We start from the raw sequence: 26,714 nt of genomic DNA on the forward strand, positions 1-26,714 counted from the left end.
ATATATATACACAGTATATAAATATACACACAATATACACAGTATATACATATACACACAATATACACAGTATATACATATACACACAATATACACAGTATATACATATATATACACAATATACACAGTATATACATATATATACACAATATACACAGTATATACGTATACACACAGTATACACAGTATATACATATACACACAATATACACAGTATATACATACATATACACACAGTATACACAGTATATACGTATACACACAATATACACAGTATATACATATACACACAATATACACAGTATATACATACATATACACACAATATACACAGTATATACATACATATACACACAATATACACAGTATATACATATATATACACAATATACACAGTATATACGTATACACACAGTATACACAGTATATACATATACACACAATATACACAGTATATACATACATATACACACAGTATACACAGTATATACGTATACACACAATATACACAGTATATACGTATGCACACAATATACACAGTATATATGTATACACACACTATACATATACAGACCGATAAATACATATGTATTTACTTACCTTTTAGGATGTGTAGGTGACCACCCGGCCGTGGCGTCAGACGGTTGTTCCGGTGGTTGTTCCGGCGGGTGTTCGGGCAGGAGGGGGGGGGGGGGGTTATGGTTGTGCGGGGGAGGGGGTGCGTTCGCCGGGCGGGAAGGAGAGGGGGGTGCGTTCGCTGGGGCAGGAGGGAGAGGGCGATGCGTTCACTGGGGCGGGAGGGAGAGGGTGATGCGTTCGCTGGGGCGGGAGGGAGAGGGCGATGCGTTCGCGGGAGGGAGAGGGGGATACCTTCGCTGGGGCGGGAGGGAGAGGGCGATGCGTTCGCGGGAGGGAGAGGGGGGTGCGTTCGCTGGGGCGGGGGGCGTGGTCATCAACTGTGCCTCGCTATGCAGGGGGTAGGCGGGCCGCGGTTACCTGTGCCGGCGGACGGGGAGGGGACTGGGCGATCCAGGAGAGAGGTGGGCGGTAGCCGGAACACAGAGGGAGGGGCCCGGGGACACGATGTGCCAGGCACCTAGCAGTGCACTGCCGGACCACTTGGCAAAGCACTGACCACAGGGTCCGTGCATCCCCGGGCCCCTGAACCTCATGGGCCCCATAGCAGCTGCTACGGGGGTAGTTACGCCACTGCATCCACCACTGAAAGTAAATATACAGTGTGTTATCACGATCCTATTATTATCAGGGAGTCTTTCAGTTTTAATGGTCCAATAAACTACCTAATGTGTATAGAGGCCTCAGTAGGGTTTACATTTTACATTGTCATCAAATTTGAATAGCAACAAATCCTATGAGACCCCAATGACATATTATGGGGTTTATTAGGGTTTGGTAGAGGGTACTGCAGGCTTGACTTTTTTCTAAAAATTTGGCAGAATACAATGGTAACAATTGTAGTGTGAACAAAGCTTACATAGATCCGTTTTGTAGGGGTCACATTATATACAGTGAAACCTCACCAGAAGACCTCTGGCTATAAGACTATAAATATTATATGTATGTATGTATGTATGATTTCATGATGCATAAACAGTACATAGATCAGCTAAATAAATGAACCTAAAGCCCAACTGTTCTCCTGATACAGTTCACCTGCACAGGTGTGACCCTGTCTTTTGAGTCTTTTTTTATACATGGTATTAGCATATAGTTCATGTTTGCATTGCATAGATGCATAGGGCGTAAGCTAATATTTTCAGTCAGTGATCTCCTCTAGCACTAAGTATACACTAGTGGATAATCATAAGATATGGTGTTCTTTTATGACCTATCTTGTTAAATTGATTGCAGCATTGAAATGCACTTATCTATATATTTGTGTGGGCCGTTCATAGCCAGGTGCAGTGACAGCATTTCTAATATACTTAAACATACAAATAAATTAAAAGGATATTTGAGTTTTGACATCTGTGACAACTCTACACTGATAAATTAGGAAATGCAAGGATTACTTTTAGTCTACCAGAAGATCCCATGCTATGACTCATGGAGCGGGTACCAAGTTGGGGGACTCACAGGACAGGAGATACCAATTTTACATGATTCTTTAAAATGGTTATCCTAAGGCATTTATCACTTATCCACATGATACTGCTGGGAGTACCGCTGCTGGAGCTCTAGAAAGCGTCATTCTTCCACACTGGAGGCATCTACCTCCAGGATGAAGGACTGTATGCAAATGAGCCTGAGGTGCACCAGGCTCCATAGGTGTTAATAAAGCCTGGAGCCCCTCAGGCTCATTTGTATACAGTCCTTCATCATTGTGGTAGATGTCCTTTAAGCATTGATCAAGCATTTTGCTCTATTTAACAGCTGAATACAATAGTTTAATGGTGGCTAGTTATTATACAGTAGGTGGAATATTTAGACCATTTTTTTCTAACCTTTCTGACAGATACTAACAGAAGGCAAATATCAATCAGATGTTAACGTCATGTGAGATTTTGAGGAGTTTAAAATATGTTCACGTAAAATGACGAATCTTTATACCCTCAAAGTAAAACAATCTAGGCTACAGTTTACATGAAACATTGATCTGCAGCTTGCTGTAATAATTTGTTACTGTCATAAAAAAAACATTTACAAACTAACCATGGACATTTTTTAAAGAAAAATGCCAAGCTGAAATCCCTAAGGATTAGCTACTATTAGGTTAGGTGCACATCTTGTCTTTGCCTTCATCACCATTAGAGATGAGCAAGTCAAATTGGATGAGACTGGGAGTTCACGGGCTAGCCTACTGGAACCTTTTCCAGCATGGGATGATGCTTCATCTCAGTCATGACAGATTTTCTGCCAATACCAGGAGGTTCTTAGAAAGTAGATTCAGTTCCCAGGAAGCGTCCATCAGACGGTGCCATTCCTGGAAGTTTCGTAGCCCAGTCCACCAGTCCGAGTCAGGGCTTCAGGTAGGTTGCTAATTTTTGAGAGGCCATTATAGGTACTAAGCCATGTTGGGAAAGTGCTCCAGATGGTCAGATATGGCTTCGACAACCATGCAGTGTCACCACAGAACTGGAATTACCCCATTTTTACCCCCAAGTCCATGTTCAGTTTGCCTGAGCATGGACTAAGTAAGAAAAAAGGGATAAATTTGGGGATCATCTAGACCAGGAGGTTGTGGAAGCCCCATGGACCCTCCTGGAGGCCTTTCCGGCATGGTCAAGCACAGAAAGTTGCTACAACCAAGACAGGGTGCTAGAAAGTGCTTCAGGAACCTTCAGGAAACTGGCCTTTTACAACCTCCCACTTTTTAAACATAGCCCCAATCTTGCCCCATTTGCAGCAGAATTGTCATTTCCAACCTCCTAGAGCCCTTTCTGGCTTGGCCTGATGCCTTGTCACAGAAGAATTAATGCCAAGACCAAAAGTCTCTAAAAAACTGGAGTGAATGGATATACCCACTTTCATAAAGGGTGCCCTCTGACAGATACTCACTGGGAACTACAGCTCTTGTTAATCACTGGGAGGAGTCAGACAAGTGAGGGCCCCTTTGAGGGTGGCTATTATTTTAGTGCCTCCTGGTCATGGCAGAATTAGGAGTGCCAAGCCATGCTGGAAATGGCTCTAGGAGGACACATGGGGTTTGTGCCCTACGCGCCCTCCTGGAGCCTTTTCCAACATGGCCCAGCAAAGAATTTTGCTAAGACCAGGACAAGGTGCTGGACCATGCCAGAAAGTGTTCCAGGAGGCTTGAAATGCCTTTCACTAACCTTTACTCTTTACACAGAGACTCAAACTTGTCCCATTTCTCACACAGCTACAGAATTGTCTTATCCAATCTCCAAGAGCACTTTCTGGCATGGCCTGATGCCTTGTCCCAGTCACAGAAGAATAGACCAGGAGTAGCCACTCTTCTAGATCTATAACTCAAACTGGGGGGAACTGTTCCAAGAAAGGCCTGTCACTCGCTGGACATTGCAATTCTTGTTCATCACTGGGAGAAGTCAGACCAAGTCAAGACTCCTTTTTTTGTAGCCCCCAACATATACCAAATAGTCTCTTCAAACAGATTTAAATAGGAGAGAATGCCAATTATATTAGAAACCAAAACCAAACAAAATAGAAAGTCGAATAGTAAACAATGCACAGTTGGAAGTATTGTAGAAGTAAACCAATAATTTAATACCAGGTCTTCATTCATTAAATTTATCATAACGATGTTGGCTGAACACAATGTTAGTAGCGCAGGAATGAGTAAATTAACAATGCAGCTATTATGACACATTGACAAGTGAGAAATTGGTGACAAAGAGCTCATACGTGATTTCCTTGTGATTGCTCACTGCTGAGCAATTAGATTTGGCAACAATCCATGCAACATTGAAAGGAAGAGTAACATGTTGGCTGCTCTATGTTCATACAAATAATCCTCCTAGTAACATTGTTATTGTAGTTACAGAGAGACACAAGTCTAGTAAATGTAACATGCTTTAAAACATTCACACCTGTTCAATATATAAGGCGTTAGAGCAGGGGTGTCAAACTCAGTTGTTTAGTAGTTACATTTACACCGAATTAACATTACAATCAGCCATTTGAGGACAACCACAAGGATGAACTCTTCCAGCAGTCATATTTCTCCCAGTAATCCTTAATGTCTGAAGGAGGGGCCACGCGCTTAAGTGTTACATGACGTGCTGGATGCCGTCCTCCTTAATGGAATAACTACATGGTGTGCTCAGCCCGTTTCCCTGATGTTCCCCCTGAATTATATGGACTTTCACACTTGGGTGATGATGTTTTGCCTAAAATGCTTGTAAAAATTGATATATTTTTGCTAAAGAGAAATAGCTAAATAGCAAATAACAGCATGATGAGTGTTTCATTCGTACTTTAAGGATTACTCAGGGTGTGGAGACCCAAAGAAAAGCTCAGGGACTATTCCGATAAGATATTTTTAATGTGAATATAGCCACACTTCCCCCCCTAGCATTCACAGTGCCCCCAGTAGCCACACTGTCCCACAGTAGTCGCTAACCGAGCAATCACTGTACCCCAGTAGCCACAGTTCCACCCCTGCAGTCACAGTGCCCCCAGGAGCAACAGTGCCTTCCCAGCCATCACAGTGACTCTTGCAGTCACACTGCCCATTGGTAGTTATGCTGCCCCCAGTACCCACTGCCACCAAGTAGCTACAGTGCCTCCAGTAGCCACAGTGCCCCCAGTAGCCACACTGCCCCCTAGTATTCACACTGCCCCTCTAGTAGTCACAGTGCCCCCTAGTAGCCACAGTGACCCCACCAGCAGTAACAGTACCCCCACTAGCCACACTTCCCTCGAGCAGACACTATGCCTCCAGCAAACAATGCCCCTCCTCTGTCCCACTATGAGAAAAAAAAAACATTTACTCACCTTGCCTCGTTCCCATGAAACTGTGAAAGCAGCCATCTTCTTCCTTTAGCTTTTGTCCACTGTACGCGCCAGCTCTGAAGTTGGCACATGTGATCTGATGATATTATCACGTGTGTCGACTTCAGAGCTGGAGAGTTCAGTGGATGAAAGCTTAAGGAAGAAGATGGCTGCTGGAGCTGCTTCGTGGGAGTGAGGCAAGGTGAGAATCAGATTCTGCCTCTATTCTGCGCTCCCAACAAGCTCAGAATACGGGCCAGGACACAAGAGCCCGGCCAGATAACACAAGAGAATGGGCCGGATTTATCTTGTGGATCCTTGTGTTTGACACCCATGCATTAAACCTATGGGCCCACAAATGAAAGATGTGCTGCATGTTTAATATAGTTCTTGTTCCCACTTCAGGCAGGGCGGTGCAGGACAGCCTTAGGGAATAAAAAGTTCAAAAGTTTACATGGCTGATAGGATCTTAGTCTAGTCTTAGATATTAAATGTTATTCTTATCATTAAATCATATTGTTTCCCTGGGGATATTGTGGCAGAAATGTCAGACATTAACTTGTACATCTCCATTCAAATAACAGGCATCATACTTCAGTGTAATTCTATTACGCATGCATTACGTAACATGCATTAAGCTAAAGAAACTTTAGAGTCTTTAAGATTTTTTTGGCATTTTTTTTGCATTGCGTCTTTGTCAGTTGATGTAGTTGTGTAATTAATTTTTTTTTTGCATAACATGTATGTTTACTGGCTCCATTATAGGTAACAAAAAACTTAATTTAAACGTTTTCTCTGTGTTGGTAGAATCACAGAGATGGAAAATATATTCGTTTTTTTTTCAATTTAAGTCTACGTTCACACAATGTATGTCCGTTGCACCCTAGTACAGTGGGCAGACATCGGCACCGGGGAGAGGAGGAGGGGGAGAGTGCCGCTCACCACTGCCTCTCTCCATAGAGTACCATAGGGCCCCACGCCGTATTCCGTCGAAAGATAGGACATGTCCTATCTTTCTAAAGGCTACGGATCGGTACGATGCCGCACGTGAAATGTATGGGATGCATACACTCACCGGCCACTTTATTAGGTACACCATGCTAGTAACGGGCTGGACACCCTTTTGCCTTCAGAACTGCCTCAATTCTTCGTGGCATAGATTCAACAAGGTGCTGGAAGCATTCCTCAGAGATTTTGGTCCATATTGACATGATGGCATCACACAGTTGCTGCAGATTTGTCGGCTGCACATCCATGACGCAAATCTCCCGTTCCACCACATCCCAAAGATGCTCTATTGGATTGAGATCTGGTGACTGTGGAGGCCATTTGACTACAGTGAACTCATTGTCATGTTCAAGAAACCAGTCTGAGATGATTCCAGCTTTATGACATGCCGCATTATCCTGCTGAAAGTAGCCATCAGATGTTGGGTACATTGTGGTCATAAAGGGATGGACATGGTCAGCAACAATACTCAGGTAGGCTGTGGCGTTGCAGCAATGCTCCATTGGTACCAAGGGGCCCAAAGAGTGCCAAGAAAATATTCCCCACACCATGACACCACCACCACCAGCCTGAACCGTTGATACAAGGCAGGATGGATCCATGCTTTCATGTTGTTGACGCCAAATTCTGACCCTACCATCCGAATGTCGCAGCAGAAATCAAGACTCATCAAACCAGGCAACGTTTTTCTAATCTTCTACTGTCCAATTTCGATGAGCTTGTGCAAATTGTAGCCTCAGTTTCCTGTTCTTAGCTGAAAGGAGTGGCACCCGGTGTGGTCTTCTGCTGCTGTAGCCCATCTGCCTCAAAGTCCGACGTACTGTGCGTTCAGAGATGCTCTTCTTCCTACCTTGGTTGTAACGGGTGGTGATTTGAGTCACTGTTGCCTTTCTATCAGCTCGAACCAGTCTACCCATTCTCCTCTGACCTCTGGCATCAACAAGGCATTTCCGCCCACAGAACTGCTGCTCACTGGATGTTTTTTCTTTTTCAGACCATTCTCTGTAAACCCTAGAGATGGTTGTGCGTGAAAATCCCAGTAGATCAGCAGTTTCTGAAATACTCAGACCAGCCCTTCTGGCACCAACAACCATGCCACGTTCAAAGGCCTCAAATCACCTTTCTTCCCCATACTGATGCTCTTGACCATGTCTACATGCCTAAATGCACTGAGTTGCCGCCATGTGATTGGCTGATTAGAAATTAAGGTGTACCTAATAAAGTGGCCGGTGAGTGTATATACGCTGTACATACATCGGCCGTATATACATCCCCCAAACGTTCGTGTGAATGTAGCCTAACATACCTTTACAAGAATTTTTTTTGTATGTTTTTTTCTATTTTGTCTTTCCTGTTGGATGATATATAGTTCTCGTCACTGCCATTTTGGAATACTTGGAACTAATCTGTTGCCTAATTTTCAGCTAGTGTAATCCTTTATTCACTGATAGATCACTTTAATATGCTCAGTATACAAAAGCAAGTAAATAACTGACAGGCAGTTTAGGATAAAAGATGGATGAGAAGAAAAAATTATGAACGGCACTCACCAATCTTCCAAAAATTCTTCTTGTCTTTATTAATATAAGCTTACTTAATCACTGGTAACAAGTGAGGGAGGTAGGACCGGTAGGGTGCCTAGAGTGAGGCGGCGGCCATTTCACGCTAATCTGCGCTTCATCCAGCCTCTAGTAGAGCTACCCGTCCTACCTCCCTCACTTGTTACCTGTGTGTAAGCAATCTTATATTATTAAAGACAAGAAGAAATTTTGGAAGATTGGTGAGTGCAATTCATCATTTTTTCTTTTCATCTATTTTACTATACTCTAGACTGGTTTATTTGGACTTAAAGCACCTCCAATTCCACTACGTTGTCGTGACTGCATTCAATATGTGTTTTTGCTCTACATGATTTTTGGCCTTATGGATTCAGGATCATGAGAAAGAGATAGCGCCGTTGTCATTCTTTTCGTGTTTTCAGTCTAAGATTAAAGTTTTTTGGGGTGTGCTATTTAATTGTTGCTTCATAGAAAGATACAGTGAAATAATGACATGGATCAGCCAAGTCCAGCCTATAATTCTACAGTGTTGAAGACAAATCCCAGGGAGTGTGAATGAATTTTTATAAAACTTCACGTTGATACCTTGTGTAGGTTTTACTTGGGCTGATTTATTTTCCAATAATACAGATGACCAAAAATTTCGTTTTAAGAATTCTTATCCTTGCTACATTGATCTTGATTAAAAATTGGAACTCCCCCAGAAAATCAAGACTGAGCAGAGAAGAGTAATCATCTGTAGTGAATTTGTCTATATGACATTTTATAGGGGAAACATCTGGAAAGAGATAATAAGTCCTCGCTCCTTTGGGATTCATGGGGTAATTAATTAATTGAATGTAGTGATTCCCTAAAAATGTCTATTTTTTTTCTCTCTCTTGAACCTCGGGGATAAGGCGGAGGTAAATGGGCTTTTCTTTACTGTATGCTATGTGTATGACTCATGTTTCATTATCTTATTTGTATAATATTAAAAAAAAACAATAATAGATTTATTATAAAATAAAATAAAAACGTTTATGAAAGATTTAAATTGGTTTAGCACTGAAGTCAAGCTCTCCCAGCCTCAGAATGTCACTTTTGCTTCAATTGACTTCTGTCTGTACATAGACATTAGTAACTGACTCTCCTGAAGTCTGGTGGACGATTTAAATCACACTCAGGTGGGAAGAGCTTGACTTCAGTGCTGAATTTTCCTCCTCTGTGACTATGTACAACCAATTTACATCTCACTTCAAAGCTGATTTTCTAGTTGAAGACACCACTGTGGACCATGTATGAAACGTGATCATAAAGGTGTTAAGCCCCTTGACAACAAACTAACTGCGGACAGGTTCCCCGTCTCATATAGGTCTCATACAGAACAACCCTTCACAGCTGTTTAAATTGGACATGAACTAACTTCCTGGTGTCTCTATCTCAACCACCCCCTAAAATATTTCTCATTTGAGGTTTCTAGCCAAATGGGAGAAAGAATCCAGCTGAAATTCCTCCATTATTTATTTTAGGAAATGCATTTAAAGCATGAAAAACATCTACTTATAATTTACTCTGTGTATTTTACAATAAATGTTAGAGATGACTAACATTATAACAGTATCATAAACTTGACAGTAATAAGGAATGTCAATAATAAATTGCATTGATGCCAACAGTTGCAATTTTGGCTAAATCCTCTTTAGATCTGTAATTGGAATCTTAATTGTTGCTTCAAGAGGATATTAAAGCGGTATCATTCCAGCAGCAGCACATATATTGTAACATGAAGAAAATGTTCAACAGCTCACCTCCATCCTGAATCGAGCTCTGGAATGCGTCCGGACCCCGACATTTACACGTTTGCACCAAAAAATGTAGTTCACTCTAGCACTGAACATCTTCAGCTTTAAATCTTTATTTTCTCATAATCCAAACATTACATAATAAAACAGGTATCCAGCATACATAGCGTAGGATTGCAACCTACAGAGACACACGGTGATGCTATATTGGATACCTGTTTTTATCATGTAATGTTTGGATAATGAGAAAATAAAGATTTTCCAGTGCCGGAGCAGTGCATGTAGCCTGGCAGCTTCAAGGCGCCACTGTGTGATATACTGCACTGGTGCTGTGTAAAATCACTGAACTTAACCAATGTTCCACTACAGCACAAGCTGTCAAGAGCTAAGATCCTTCCTTGTCATTGATAATTATTGATTTGGCTATAGATAAGCTGACAAGGGCTGGTTTATACTGGTTGGTTATTATGCAATAGTGTCCAATGCTGGATATCTATGCCATCCCAAGCATTTGATTGTTACAAGGAACATTATGCCAGCGATTGGCCAACTTCAAATCATACATGCTCTGTGTGACCAAGCATCGGAAAGGACACCATCACCTCTGCATAAAGGGTTGGTGATTGCTGTATTACACAGCAGACACATGTCGCTATCATCCGTGATCTATACTGACACTGATGGCTGGTGTTAAGTGTTTAAAGGGGTTGTCCGAGTTCTAAGGAGTCTGGGGTTGCCTGCACAAAAAATAAAGTTGAACTTACCTTTTCTGGTGCTCCGGGTGTCCTGCCCTGGCCATGGCGTGCTCCTGTTTGTTTAAGGCCACTTGGCATGCCCACTCGTCTCCTCTACCAGCGGCGATATACCTGAAATCCCTCCCCACCTCCAGCGTGAGATTTTTTTTATTATTTGAACAACCTCTGTAAGTATTCACCGCCAATTATTTGTTATGATATCTGGGAGGCTCTCTGAGAGCCCAAGGCTGAGCTAAATACACAATATACTACAATACAGTTGTATTGCATTCTATTGGATGAGCATTAATCTAGTAAAATAAAAAAGCAATGATTATAATAATAATTCATTGATTTCACCACACTTGGGATTTTTTCACTTCCCAGTACATTACATGGAATATTAAAATTACAATGGCCCATATTTACTAAAAACTGCAAACTGCACTATGTGCAGCCTGGCCTAGTGGAGTGCACTTAAGGATCTACTAAAAGGCTGGAGCCTTTGGTTCTAAACCCATGCAATCCCTGTTATGTACATATATGTGGAGATTAAATAACTAAATCTGTAAATGAACATATATATGTGTTACCTGTTACATGATAAAAGGGGCACATAAGGTACAGCAGCGCTAATGTACAGTATGTGAAGCAAGTATTTCCAGTGCAATATATAAGCAAATAAACAGAAAAAGTGTATTGAAAGTGGGTGGAATATGAAGCCGGCTGTGGAAATAAGGAATATAAATGCAGTATGACAGCCTGCGCTGCACAGAAAGACTTCTAAGGTAACAGACATCCTGAGGGAAGAGGCCGCTCTGCTCTTTAGGAATTACTCAGCCTTAAGCTATTTCATCTACAGAGGAGGGAGTTGCGCAGGACCCTTACTTACATTCCAAGAAACAAAATATGGTATAATACTTAAACTGCAAGAGGTCATATTTAACCGTTTGAGCGTTTGCCATGCAACTGGACACCAGTAAGTTCTTACATCTGATTTGTAAGCATATAACCTTTTAAGGTTTAGTGAATAAACAGTATGGACATTGAAGGGGTACTGAATCTAAAATTCCATGTGTAATCTGACCATACTGTATGAGAAAAGGGATTGTGTAACATTCATAAAACATATGTAACAGCCCTCTTATCTCAGCAGTCTGTAACCACACAGAGAAGCACCTTGTGAATTGTGAATCATGAGACATATGCAGACCACATCCACATCCACAATAGGGCATATTCATCATATACAGGCAGTCCCCTACTTAAGAACACCTGACTTACATAAAACCCCTAGTTACAAACGGACCTCTGGATTTTGGTAATTTACTGTACTTTAGTCCTAGGCTACAATGATCAGCTTTAACAGTTATCAATGGTGCCTGTAATTAAGCTTTATTGTTAATCCTGGCTCTTATGACAATCCAACATTTTTAAAATCCAATTGTCACAGAGACCAAACAACTTTTGACTGGGGTTACAATAATAAAGTATACGGTTCCGACTTACATACAAACTCAACTTAAGAACAAACCTACAGAACCTATCTTGTATGTAACCCTGGGACTGCCTGTATTCATCATGTATGCATTTATCAATGATTATAGTTAAGTTTTCTATACTTTTACAAAAAGGACCATGACCTCATGCAGGAGGGGATGACTTTATATGAAGAGGGTGCAAGGCATAAATTGTACCACAATCCTGCATATGTGCCATAACCGAGCACAGACTCAGCAGATAAATCAAAGGTTTAAAGTTAGAATAGTCTTACTTAAAGGGGACTTACCACCAGCATCTTCAGGTACATTATTTGCTCTTTTATGGTAAAAATCACCTGGTAACATAAAGAAATGCTAATGAGCTAATGAGAATAATAAGATAATAAGATAAGATAAGAAAAGAGTAATTTACTCCCTGAGATAAGTGAGGCTGAAGTGAAATAAGAATGTCAGAACCCTCTGAATGGGTTTTTGCTATAGTATTCTGACCTTGTGAACTACACCAAGGGCTGCCCCACTTAGGGCTGTGATTGATAGCTTACTCTGCAGAGTTAATTCCTTTGGATGAGCGGGGTGAATGATATGTAGAAAGTTGGGTGACTGTCATCTGGCATCTTACTTCTTGTGATACTTCATTCTCTATTGTGATATTGTGTATTGCAACCCTCGCTACCTTCTTTACTACTTTGCCTAACAATTCTGTACCTCGCCGCTATCTTGGTTTTGACCCGGTTTTCCTGACTGCATTTGATTTTTCTGCCATAGCTTTGTGTTTTTTTGCTTGAACATCAAATCACCCTGAATGATGCAGATATAAAGGTGAAAAAAAGCATGCAGAAAAAACGCATGGAAATCTGCATGAAAACTACACTACACATAAATCAAATAGGCGGCACAATGGCTTAGTGGGTAGCACTTCTGCCTTGCAGCGCTGGAGTCCTGGCTTCAAGTCCCACCTGTCAACATCTGCCACCTGCCAGGTCAACATCTGCAAAGAGTTTGTATGTTCTCTCCGTGTTTGTGTGTGTTTCCTCCGGGTCCTCCAGTTTCCTCCCACACGCCAATACATACTGATAGGTTGATTAGATTGTGATCCTCATGAGGACATGGACCAATTTGGCAGGCTTTGTGCAGTGCTGCATAATCTGCTATATAAATAATTAATAATAATTATTATTATTAATCAAATCCTCATTAAAAAAAGCTGATAAAAACATGTATATTTGCTGTGGACTACTTGTGCAATTTCTGCATGAGAATCCACAATGTTTAGAGGAACCTTAACAGTTTCACATTCTGCGTTGCTCCCGAGGTTAGTGCTCATCGCCATACTGGTACAGTGTGGAGTGTTTTTTAGCAGCTGATTTAGTTAATATTATTATCAAGTGTTTCTTTTACTAGTTCACCACAAAATACGTTGAAAAAAAACACATAATACTATAGAAAAAACCCTATATAATATCGTATTGATGCGTCCAGCATTGTGTGCTTCATGCATCCTCTCATCTGGAAAACATGCAGGAAGTTTAAGTAATGTGTGCCAAACACTTCCGGACCTGCCTGCATACCATCAAAAGGAAAACATGTCAATATGTCAATTTCACTTAGTGAAAAGAAGGAATTTCTTTCATCCTCAGCTGCTATGTAATTGTCTTTGTATATTCTCATGCACTGCTCCCTGGAAGCTGCTAGCTCTGAATGGGAATGAGTATGTAGGAAGTGAATCCAGCAGAGACCATCCCTAATAATAATTTGTTCTTTTCTGCCATATAGTTGGAACTACATACTTCTAACATTATTTTATTGTTTTTGGGGTAAAATTCTACAGGTTTCGGTTAATAATTTTAAAACAATTATATATAATATAATATAGATGTAAGGCAGACGTGCGGAACAGACAGTGGGCCCTGATGCTTAACCCACTTCCCAGCTGTCCCTTCCTATTGCCCGGCCCACCTAGGTAGGGTGTAGACAACTAGAAGACTATCCCTTCTTATGTCATAATGCACACACGGAACAAACTAACAAAAAACACAATAAGGCGGAGTGGACAAGCCAGGTCAGCAACAGCGGAAACAAATATTGACAAAATCGAAATCCAATAGAGGAGTAAGAAATACAGGCCAGAGATCAGATACCAGAAGGTTGAAAAATATATAAACAGAGCAAGTGTGAACAAGGCTTGACAGAAGTTTGACCAGCAAAGAGCGACGCCTGAGGGTGATGCCACACATGGCGTTTTGAACCCGTTTTTGATCCGTTTTTAAGCAGTCCTTTAAAAAACGGATGCGTTATAAACGCATCCCTTTTTTAAAAATGCATGTGTTTTTGAAAACGTATCTGTTTTTGACCATTTTTAATTAAGATAATTGGTTAAACCTGTCAAAACTGGATGCATTTTCAAAAAAGGCGTAAATTTTTTAACGGACTGCTTAAAAACGGACCAAAAACTGGTTCAAAACGCCATGTGTGGCATCACCCTTATAGGGAGGTTAGGCCCTGCCACAGGTGGAAAGAGCAAGCAATCACAGGCACACTGAGTTAACTCTTGCAATACAAAGGCAGAGTGCAGACTGAAGGGTGTGGCAGATATCAGGTCAGTCATCCACTAGAGCCCAGTTCAGCCTGCTGGGAGAGACAATAGGAGTACAACTTAAAGTCTCCTAAACCTACAAGCATGGATAGAGGAGAACGCTAATGCAGACTTGACAATAGAACACATAAATGAAAGACATACATTTTGTGAAAAAATGTTAATTGAAGGGAATCTGTCAGCAGTTTTCGACCAGGTCCTGTATTTACTCTCAGGTTCCTGGAATGAAGTAGGTGCAGGTTGGATCTCTGGATATCACAGATAACTGGAGACCCTGGGGAGAGGACATCAGCTGTTTATTATTGTTTCTCTTTTCTCCTTTTCATAAAGTATAGAGTTTAGAGATTATTGAATGCTAAGTACTTTCCAGTGCAGTAGACCTGTTGGATCTTTTCAGAACCTGTACAGCCCTGCAAAACAATTCTTTCTCCATAGGAGGGTTGTTTCCCCAGCAGCGGGGTGTCTCATAAATATCCTAATTGCAGTGGAAAACTGTAAATTAAGATGAAAAATATGTGTAACTGTCCACAGGTGGTCTTTTATGACTGAATAGGGGCCTATTAAATAACACAAAATTACAGTATAAAACTGATATATATATATATATATATCAATGTATAAATAAAAAGCTTATGTAATAAAAAAAGGAAATTAAAACACTGTCACAATACAAAACATCATTGCCACCTCAGTTTCCTGAGACTGTACATATTTGATAACAAAACAATGTAAGAAGCGGTCAGTTCACCTGGACCCTTATGGACTGTTGATCAAGACGTGGAGATCGTGAGTGCGGATGATCCTCGGCTCTGAGCACAGTACCATATACAAACAAATTCGATCCAGTAGTTTTGATGACACAGTTGGCCAGAGGCTGGGTGCACGCTTGACTAGCCGACCCCGAAGCCCTCCCCCCTGACTAGTAGCGGACTTGGAATGTAAAGTGATATTTCAGCAATCGGCCAGCACACCATTGTTATAATGACATGCCCGGACAGCATTTACTACACCCTATAAGATATGTTTAGGGGTTTAACAGGCACTGGTGACAGGTTCCCTTTAAATCAAAGGTCAATAAATGAAAACATACTTCCAAGTACAGATATTAGTGGACGTGTGTCATGCATACAATACAGATAAGATAACTTATAAGCAGCCATATTTCCTGTGTACATACATATGAAATAGTAGAACATAATAATAGTACAGTCATAGATCACAAATATCTATAAAGAGTGTACTGTATCAGCTGTTTCCATGTCACAGAGCCTTTCTTGTCAGAGATTTGCTGATATAGTATGTACTTCAGAGATAAGATAAAAACAGCCACATCCTGGCTTGATCTTTTGTTCCTTGTAAAAATACAATCAGATCTGATTAAATGATAGCAAAGCAGAACTGTAACTTGTTATTTCATTTGTTGTTTATTTGTTTATTTATTTAATTTATTTCTCATATCTCTTTTTTTGTCCACTTTTAGCAAAAATTTGATATAGTTTTGTAAGGAATAGTTATAGAATTTTTCAATATACTTTCTGCATCAATTTCTCACATTTTTCCAGATCTCTGCTTGCTGTCATTCTATAGAAAGCTTCTATGTTACTTCCAGTGGATAGAAATCTGTCACTGGTTTTGTGATGGTCACATAGGTGCAGGAATCGTAATTATCACAGAGAGTAATCAGAGCCAAGCGATACTCATGCTTGTGCACCTACATGTCCATCACATAACCACGAACAGGTTTCTATTCAGCAGAAATAAACATAGAACCTTTTTATAGCAGGACAACAAGAAGAGATCTAGAAAACCACAAGGAAGTGATACAGAAAGTGTACTGGAAAATTGTATAACTTTTCCTTACACAAACCTTATCAAATTGTTGCTGAAAGTGAACAACCCTTTTAACTAATAATACAATTCAAATGGTTTAACATAAAAGTAGAACCTAATGGGGCACATTTACTTACCTGTTCCGTTGACGCCGCCAATCCGGAATGTCCGACCAGGATTCGGAGCTGCCGCGATTCACTAAGATTGCGTGTCCAATTTCCTGCATGTGTCACTTCCCCCGCTGAGGTCCGCCGGAGTTCACCATTTTCTTCCTGGTGCATGTGAGTGCTGATCTTGCGACACAATTCATTTTGTGGTTTGTCCGAATCAGTCGGTTGTCCGACATCCACGCCCCCCGATTTGTGTCGCATGCAAGCTGGCGCCGACACGCCACAATCTGATCGCGTGCGCCCAAAACCTTGGGCAATTCAGGGCAAATCTGAAAAAAATCGCAAAACCTTGACGGAAATGCGTCCGACGGACCCCAAGTAAATGTGCCCAATATATTTCATCAGTAGTTCTTATAAGTGTGCAATATAAACTGTAGTGAATGTGATTTATGACATTTATGGTATGTTATATTGTCACTGCAGGTGAAACATAAATAAATGAGGTTGAAATATAGAGCAAAATCTAGTATTATGAATTTCTTTTACCTGTATTAAAGGGGACCTGTCATCCAACCCAATGAAATGTTCCTGCAGCAGTATTTAAACTTTTTTCATCATGTTTTAATATTAAAGGAAATCTACCATAAAAACCAAGCATAATAACCAGGGGCTCCATTCTTCTAAAATCATCTTTTAAAATTATGTTAATGAAGTACTCCTGGGGGCGTTATCTTCGTGCTGCCGATTCACAAGCTGTAAGGCCTCTTGCCCACGAGTGACTCTAGTCAGTGAAAAATGCTCAGTGCGCTGAAGGGATCTCCCGACCTGAACCCTAAATTACTGGAATGGACTCATCAGGGCACATTTACTTACCCGGTCCCTGTGCGATCCCTGATCCAGACTGTCCAACGAGGATGAACTCTGTGGCGATTCATGAAGATTGTGTGCCCGATATCTTGCATGTGTCACTTCCCCGATCAGGTCCGCCGGAGTTCACCTTCTTCTTCTTGGTGTATGTAAGTGCATGACTTGCACTTGCGGCACAATTTTTAAGTTAAATCCTGCGGTTTGTCTGAATCCGTTGGATCGTCTGATGGCCCGCCCTCAAATTTCTGTCACATGAAAGCCGGCACGATTTTGCCAAAATCTGATCGCGTGCACCAAAAACCCCTTTTAAATACCTGTCCCAGTGGCGCAAAACTGATATCGTCGGGATGTCCCACGAAATTGTGGTCCGCGGGGCCCTTAGTAAATGAGTCCCATCATGTCAGTTCATTCCTGTGATTAGAGGTTCGGGTTAGGAGATCCATTCAGTGCATGTGACAATTTTCACTGACCGCAGTCACTTGTGGGCAAGAGGCCTTACAGTGTGCAAGAAGCACTTCCCCCCACCCCTGTGCTCTTAAACTTCCTCTACTGCAGTGAGATTAACAGCAAACATATGGTAGGGGGGAAGGGCTGAGGAAGCAGAGGGAGAATGGTATGCATGATGTCTTTATACTGTATGTCTGTCTATGTGCTATATGTATTTATGTGCAGTCTGTGTGTATATTGTGTGTTTAAATTGTATGTATATGTATATATGGTGTGTGTATACAATATGCCTACGTACATGATGTATACATACTATGTGTGTATAATGTATATGTACTATATAGTATGTGTGCAAAAATGTGTCTATGAGTATATAAATGTATATTTATGAGTGTAGAACTTCATGTGAGTGTACGTAACTATGTAAATGTGTGTACAAATATGTCTATGAAATTTTAAGGGCAAGCAGGGGCCCCATTCATAAATCTGCTATGGCCTTGCCTCACCTAGTTACGCCCCTTCCTGTTACCAGAGTAAACTACCAAACCCCTAAGCTGGGGTAGGAAATGGCTGTTGTAGAATTCTCTTTTTGATGTGAAATCTTCCCCATTTACCTATAACAAATCTCCTCCAAAGTCATGTGTAAATGTTAAGAATGTAGATAGGTCACCTTTGTTAAACAGTTATAAAGTGAATATGATAACGTTACAGTATAATAATAATATAGTTATTCAATGTTATACTTATCTACACTAACATGGTAAAAAAAATCATTAGGTAGAAGAATTGGAGAAATAAAGACACAAGGTAAACTACAAAATAAAAAGATGGCCCCAACATTTTTAGTTTGCTGAACGTGCAGGAATGTAGAGAAGTGGTTATTGCAGGAATGTTATCATTGGCCAGGAGACCAGATCACTAAATCTGCCTGTGGTCACAGTAACCACTGTCCTTAGCCTAACTGAGCACTTGAGAATTTCTAGAAATATGGAACTGCGTGGTTATACGTGGTCATAAGTCAACTCAAAAGAGGGAACCTTATTAAATACAATAACAGCTAACAAGTCTCACAAATAGAATTGTGGGGGCCACACGTGCAAGTGTAAATGGAACTGTAGTAATTCTATCAGGAGTAGAAATATTGTTACTTAGGGAGCAATCAGAGGTAGAATTTAATCTTATATAAAAGATTTTCTATCTGTGTCAGATAGAAAGCCAAGACTACTATTAGAGCAACAAAAAACATTCCTGCTGTGATGTTTATGTAAGACATGGTGGCCTTTAGCAAATATAACATATGGCCCATTGAGACAGTACTAGACTCATGCTTATTCCAACCACCGGTAACAAGAGGATCTAGTTCTTCCATTTTTATTCATGACTTTTCACTTGTGTATTAGTAGTTCAAAGGGGTTTGAGCTGCGCTACAAGCCAATCCCGAAGTCCCATAGAAGTTAATAGAGCACAGGATAGTGATCCGTCCTACGCTCTTATGACTTCTATGGGACTTCCGGTAAACAAGATGGACCAAACACGTAAATCCAAAGCAGACATGGGGAACTCGCGGCCCCCCCTTCTGCCGATTTTGGGTGTCCAACAACTGAGACCTGCTGAGAATACAATTACATTTATTGACTCAATGACTTTAAATCTTGAATTATACTTATAGTTTTTGATGGAGTCTTTTCTGCCAAACACAGGAGTGGATACAAACAGAGGAGATCACTTATTCATTACAGGACCAAGTTAGTGGCATATGTGGCTGAAAAGGCTAAAAAGTGGCAGAGATGGGCTTGAGGTACGCCCTCTCCACCGGTTTATAATTAAACTAGGCCAACGTGTGATTATTTTTAGATAACCTTATATTAAAGTGAAATAGAAAAGTATCAATAATAGTTAATACCTGATTATTCTGGACAAAGCGATATATAGATGGACGTGAAATAAAGCAAGATATGATATGATGTAAGACTGCTAACCCTTTATTCCTCTTACTCCCCCCACCCCCACCCCGTTTCCCTAACCAAATACCTCCTCCCTTTCCTCTCCATACCTCCCTCTTTCCCTTCCCACTTTCCCCTTTGGTACAATTGTTGCGTATTGACCAGAAAGTCGATGTTTAGTTAATATAGGATATACCTAAGTTGTATAATATGTAAATATGCATGTACCTGTAAGTTGAAAATTTTCCAATAAAAATGGTTTAAAAAAAAAAAAAAGTGAAATAGAAAAGTAAAAAAACAAGTGAGACACAGCAACTTAAATAAAACTATACACTGTACAACAAAGAATAAAATATCCTTCTCCCCACCCGGATTTTGACAGATCTGCAAATAAGGCTCTGAGCCTTCAGCAAAAAATGCATGTTTCAATATGTAAGTAAAAGCTCCAAGGGCTTTTTATTCAAAAGAAGAGTTCTTGTAAATTTCCCATGGCAGAGCACATACAAATACTTATCGTCAGAGAGATAGATACATGAAGCATATGCTTTCTGTGCATGTCATTACATCCTGAGGACTAGGTGTCACCTCGAAGACCTGGGTGTGACATATAACAACATACTTTCTCTCGTAGATGACAGCCAGTTACGTAGGTAGCAGAATGATGGATTCTGATTCTGTAGAAGTAGTTCATACACGGTGCACATTCTGATGAGCGGTTTGAACATGAGAAAGAAACATATCTGGAGGTATTCCAAATATGTGATACATGGCATATGCTATGAATATTCCATAAATATTAGTCCCTTACAATCAGAATATCCCTGTAACCATATGGTATTTCATAACAAAGCATCCGAACACTTGAGAGTGAAATTGTAATTTAAAGAGTTACTAACCTTTTTAAAAACTTTGCATAAATAACTACTACAGTCAGATATAATGAACAATATTATCTAAGAAAAATGCTTATTTCTCCATTTATCAGGCTACTTTCCGGCTTCCTTTGCTACACTGACAACAACTCTAATATGTGACATGAAGGCATCTGGTCTACCTAGAAAAACTGTGGGCTCACAGAGTTATCAAATTATGTATGTGCATAGAAACCTATGGAGAAGGGAAGATGAAGTAGAAGCCAGGTGAAAGTGGAGCAAAGACTGAAGAAAGAAAAGAGGCTGCAGCAGATAACAGTAGATTTTATATATGACTACATTTGCTTCTCAGTTGTGCTCTTCTCTTTGTTCTTCTACTAAGTGTAACCTGCAGATGGATAGGGGAGCAAAATCTGACTTCTTGATCTCAGATCTAATCCTGCATTTGATGCAATCAATTTCTCTCATTCCCCTTTCTCCTTGTCTTTAATAAGTGTGAATGTGCGTAAAGTTCAGAAGGAATAGTTGTCAGCCAAACAAACGTCCAGGTATTGGAAATATATGGTGATTTTAAGCATATAGGGTGAAGACATTGCTTTCAATATACAGTCACAGATATTATTGCATAGAATTGCAGTAGATATATTGAACATGGCTTATAGAAGCAAGAAGTAAAATATTATAATGCACAAATGAAATGAGGAATAAAAATAAGAAGCTGTTTACACTCTGAACATCCTTGCTAATGTTTTAGTCATGCATAAAAGTACTGGCATCAACGTTATGATCATATCTTAATTTTTGGTTGGTTTAAACGTAAAATCGCAGAGAGCCAAAAACAATCAAAGTTTACATCCCAGCGAAGTTTCCACAGATAAGACTTGTCAAAATATACTAGATTGCAGAGAAGGTTAAAAAGTGAAGAGTATGCCGCCATCGACATAAAAAATTAAAAAAAAAAAAAAAATAAGTAGCCATTACATCATTTATAACTAACGCAGAAACTTTATAGAACACATTCTAGACATTCCTAAAACCCTGTTGCTATTGTAAAACTTCTTGTTTGTCAAGATTTCATAGGATTGTTATAGTTTTAGTGACAGTGCAGGCCATACTTGAGATAAAATAAAAAATGCAGTCTTGTTCAAAGGTCGGATTTCCATCTGCCCTGTGTCATGTGTATCGTTGGGAAACATTTAATTACTGTAGAAACATTTTGTGAGGACTTTCATTTCATCATTTGGATATATATTACAGTACAACTGACCTCTATTGTCACCATAAACTAGAGATTAGGCATATTATAGGCATTGGAGGCATTAGAGGTATATTATAGGCATGGAGACCTTAAAGGGTTGTTCCCACGAAGACAGGTTTCTTATATGTACTCAGGATAACAAAATAACACATTCTCTAATTCACTGTTATTAACTAAAATACAGCATTTTATAGATATAAGTCCAACCTGGCCCTTAGACCCGACCCTGTAACTTCTGATACAGGGTCGGGGAAGCCATCTTAGATTTCTAAATGACGGCCTGCAGCTGAGTCTCTCTCTCTGCTCCCTGCACTCTAGCCCCGCCCCCTTGCAGTCCAGGATGGAGCTCACAGACACATACACTGAGTTCCTACCCCCTCAGCGCGAGGAGTGTGAAGCTGCAGACAGATGACTTCTTTATCTGGGAAGGCACAGCAGATCTAGTGTGTTGCGGAATAGCAAAGAGGTAGGAGAGCTTCCTGTGTGTAATATGCATCTCATGGATCTCATCATCTCTGATCTGTCTCATCTCTCTTTCTATGTGTCAGATACTAGCACAATGTTCAGGAGATAAATGAAAATGTATATAAAACTGGACCCTGATAATGTAACCACATTGACAGCTCACAGAACTAGATGGATCATAATGTGTCTGCTTACAGAGTCCACACCCACACCCTGGGATTTTACACTGACAATCACTGAGTGATAGGAGCTTAAACACCTATAAAACTGAGAAAAATTGTGATGTAAAGGATTAAAATAATCTTTACTGTGTTAACATCAATAGGGGATTGAAATTTGAGAATTTTCCTTCATGGGAAAACCCCTTTAAGGGATATTTATCTGTGCCATGTCAGTGTTGAATAAGCCCTGAAATAATTGCAAATGCTAACTTATAGCTAGCACTTACAATTATTTCCACCACCTTCATGCCATGGGAGTGTGAAGAAGGGGCATGGCTGGCCAGGGGGTCTTTCCACTTCTGATCTAGACTGTATAACTAATTGGTCATCAAGACACAGAGGGTCATTTATTCATTTTTCAGCGGGATATCAGTTTGTGACGCAAGGTATTAATGAATTACAGACTAAAACATTTAGTCCCTAGACTTTCTTTAAACTGCTCTCTTTTTGCGGCAAAAAATGAGTACTGAAAAATAGAAGCACCAGAGAACCAATTCACAAGCGGCTTCAAAATTTTGCTGCCAAAAATAGAACAAGTCGGAAAGCACCAATATTGTGGCACCGACACTTCATAAATTAAGGTACAAGAGGCACAGAAAGGAAAAAAAACTACGCCAGCTTTCCTTTTTGAAAGGCCTTAATAAATAACCCCCCCCCCCCATTTTTATTACTTCTAGTTCCTTCTCATTGATAGTATCCAATCAATGCTTGCAGTAAAGGGACACCCCCTACATAAGGAGAAGGTAATGCCCAGCTGTCCAGTTATTCATAAAAATATTCAGGAGGTATGTTACAAAAAGGCAAAATGACATAATGTTAGTTATAAGATGACAGATTTTTTTTATTTCATAGGCATAGATTAGAGCTCTATTTAAACACCCAATTATAGTTTTCTACTCCCTTTTCAGATCAAAGAATTACACAAATGATTTAGTTGTTTTAAACAAGACACTACTGTAGAGTTTTGGTCTCAGAAAAGTCTAGTGTCATAACTAGTTAACAACCTTAGGAAAACTAACACATAAAATAAATATGGACTCTCTTTGTAGTGGCAAAAACAGCTTAAATATAATTACAGGCCAGCCACGTAAAAATGCTACCTTGTCCTCCAGGGACCATACCAATGCCAGAGGAGGTCTAAGGTTTCACCACCAGGTTTCACATACCCATGACAAACCAAGGTAAACTCGTGTCAGGCGTTGTCCACCTTTGGCCTGTATATACCTGTGTATGTATTGTGTATGTGTCCCTGGTCCTCTGTTATTCCTCTGGGTAATGAGCAATACTTGTTTGTAAGCAAATACCTTGACTTGTTCTGAGAACTAGACCTTCTATACCTCTATACAGGTTACTGTGATCTATTTTATGTTGTACATTTAGTTATTTGACCATTGGTGGACTTTTTTTGTGTATGTTGTTCTTTTTAAATTGATAAGTTTTAATTTATCTAATAAAGTGTTATTTTATGCTCTCTACATTTTGATTATTGTTTACCTTTTTGTGGTGATTTTGGGAACAATCTATTTAATCTAGTGGTGGTTTATTGGGTCTGTACCTCCTGTTACTGGTATCGATGTTCAATTCTAGAGGAGGTCTAAATTTTCCCCACCAGGGGCTTCACTGCTATCATAAGGAGGAAGGAAGTCAGGGGGCAGGAAAATGGTAATAGCCAGCTCACCCACTATATAATTCTCCGGAGAATGGATCCTAACTCTGGATGATATAATCACACACAGGGACACATGTATCATAAATCTGGCTTTGTGCGTCTGTTTTTTGGGATTACTCTTTTCTGCACGGTATATGTATCTTAAGATTTTTTTCCTTATATGTAGCGCTTGGTCTCTAGTGAATTTGCAACTTTTTAAAACCAAAGTCGCAATAAGTCGCAAAAGGTCACAATCAGTTCTAAGCTCATTTCTACAGTTGGTCAGGGGCAGCAGTAGATTTGCACCAAGATTTGCAACTTTTTCACCACAATTTGCACCAAAATTGTGACCTTTTCATACGTTCACATCTGGATTTTAAAGATATATCAGGCCGCTGAAAAATTCTTGCTAGGTGAGTGGAAAAGTTGCAAATATATCAAATGTGCCAAAAAAGTTGCAAAAATAAGAGAAAAAAAGATAAAATCCTGACATAAATGAGTGTGAGTATTCCATTGTTAAATATATGTGTCCCTCTTGTGTCTGTTGAGTAAAACAGCAGCACCTACAGTAGTGACTAGTGTAATGACATTACTAGTGTAATGATGCAGTGCTGATCTGATTAGAAGCAAGGCAACAGAAGCTGAACAGAACTGAAGTAAGAATTCCTGATTCTTTCTGCCCAAGAATAGGCAATCTCTTCAAGCCCATCTTTGTGCTTGAAGTTGGATGACGTCAATGGATGATTGGCTGCAGATTGTCTGTTGATGCTTGGAAGAAGAGAAGCATGATATTGTATTCTTGTACTATGGGAAATAGGATGTATCACGACAGACACTTTTATGAACTACAGGTGTGTTCTCAGGAACACACAGAGAAAATAACAAAGGAAACAAATGTTATCTTTATGGTAACATGGTTGAGTAGATTTTCCAAGAATGTTTAAAGGTTGAGGCCATTGTTTTTGCATATTTTAGTGCACACCTTCATCAGAAGTGTCCTAATTTATGTGACATCTTTGCTTACTCAGACACATTCTATCATGAATCATTGTGTGAAAATTCTAATTTTTGTTTGTAGTTAAGCAGCTACAAAAAGTCATAGTAGCCAAAAGGAAAGTCCAAAATAAAGTAAAAAATAGCATAAATAAATGCATAAAGTTAGTAGTGGATATGAGTTTTGGGGGCTTTCTGAGGACCTATGACAACCAAAATCAACCAACAAGTTTAGTTCTGGCACCATATGTAAGAAATAAATGTTAGGACAATAAAAGAAGATTATATTTGTGAAGGGCCCACAATTGTCATACAGCCCAGGTCACATATGAATCTTAATCCGTCCCTTAATACAGTACTAATCTTTACAGATATTTGTACTGTTGATATAGAAGAATGTATATTTAAAGATTCCTGGAAAAGGACAGTAGTGTGAGCAAATCCTGCTTAATCTAAAACACCTCTACCAGTTTCCAGGTTGTCCATGTTTTGGTACTTCTGGTTTTCATCTTTCTGGAAGTTCCAGGGGTCATGGGATTCACTTCAGATTCTCCAAAAACTGTAAAACTTGAGAAGAGACTAGAGATACCAGATACGATGAAAGCATAAGATATATAGTGGTTGTGGTTAGGACAGGGATGGGAAGTCACAAAGAAGAAGAATTGTCTCTCGGGAGAGTCTATTTGGGGACAAACAAATAGCCTTAATGGTGTTCATTGGTGTTGTACATTTGAGCAAATAATTGATATTATTTGTCTAAGGAAAAGGCATAAAATGTCCCAATTTCCACAGTATCAATTATTGGCTGGAATGTTCTTAACCCCTTATGACTGGGGTCACTTAAAATCAATGTTTTCAGCGTAATGACCAGACTCTATTTTTAGAATCTGAATAATAAGTTATAACTTAGAAACGCTTTAAAATATCCAAGTGATTTTGAGATTTGTTTTCTTGTGACATGTTGTACTTTGTATTAGTTGTAAAATCTAAGTTGTAAATTTTGCATTTTGTTCAGAAATTTTTTTTTTTATTTGATTTATGTTTCCATGGGTGTTCAAGTGTCCTATGATTTTTCTAGGATGTTATGAGGCTTAGATGAGATTTTTCAAATTTTCATGAAAATTGCAAAGAATCAATTTTTAAGGGACAACTCACCTATCAAGCGACTTTGAAAGGCCTAAAAAATATAAAATACATTCATTTAGGCCAAAATTACACTTTCATAAAGAATTAAATGATGAAATGTTCTGCAAAGTTTGCTACCCAATTTCTCCCAATATCTATGTACCTAAACCCTATATGGAGTTGTAAACTGCTGTATGGGCACACAGTTGGGCATAAAATAAAAGCAGCGCCATACAGAGCATGTAAGGGCATATTATTTGCAGGATTTTTTTTTTTTAGAATTTTTAGCTTTTTTTGCCTGTTTACCGTAATGTAAATAATAATA

The sequence above is a fragment of the Engystomops pustulosus genome, chromosome 3, assembly GCF_040894005.1.
Source record: "Engystomops pustulosus chromosome 3, aEngPut4.maternal, whole genome shotgun sequence".
Lineage (NCBI taxonomy): Eukaryota > Metazoa > Chordata > Amphibia > Anura > Leptodactylidae > Engystomops > Engystomops pustulosus.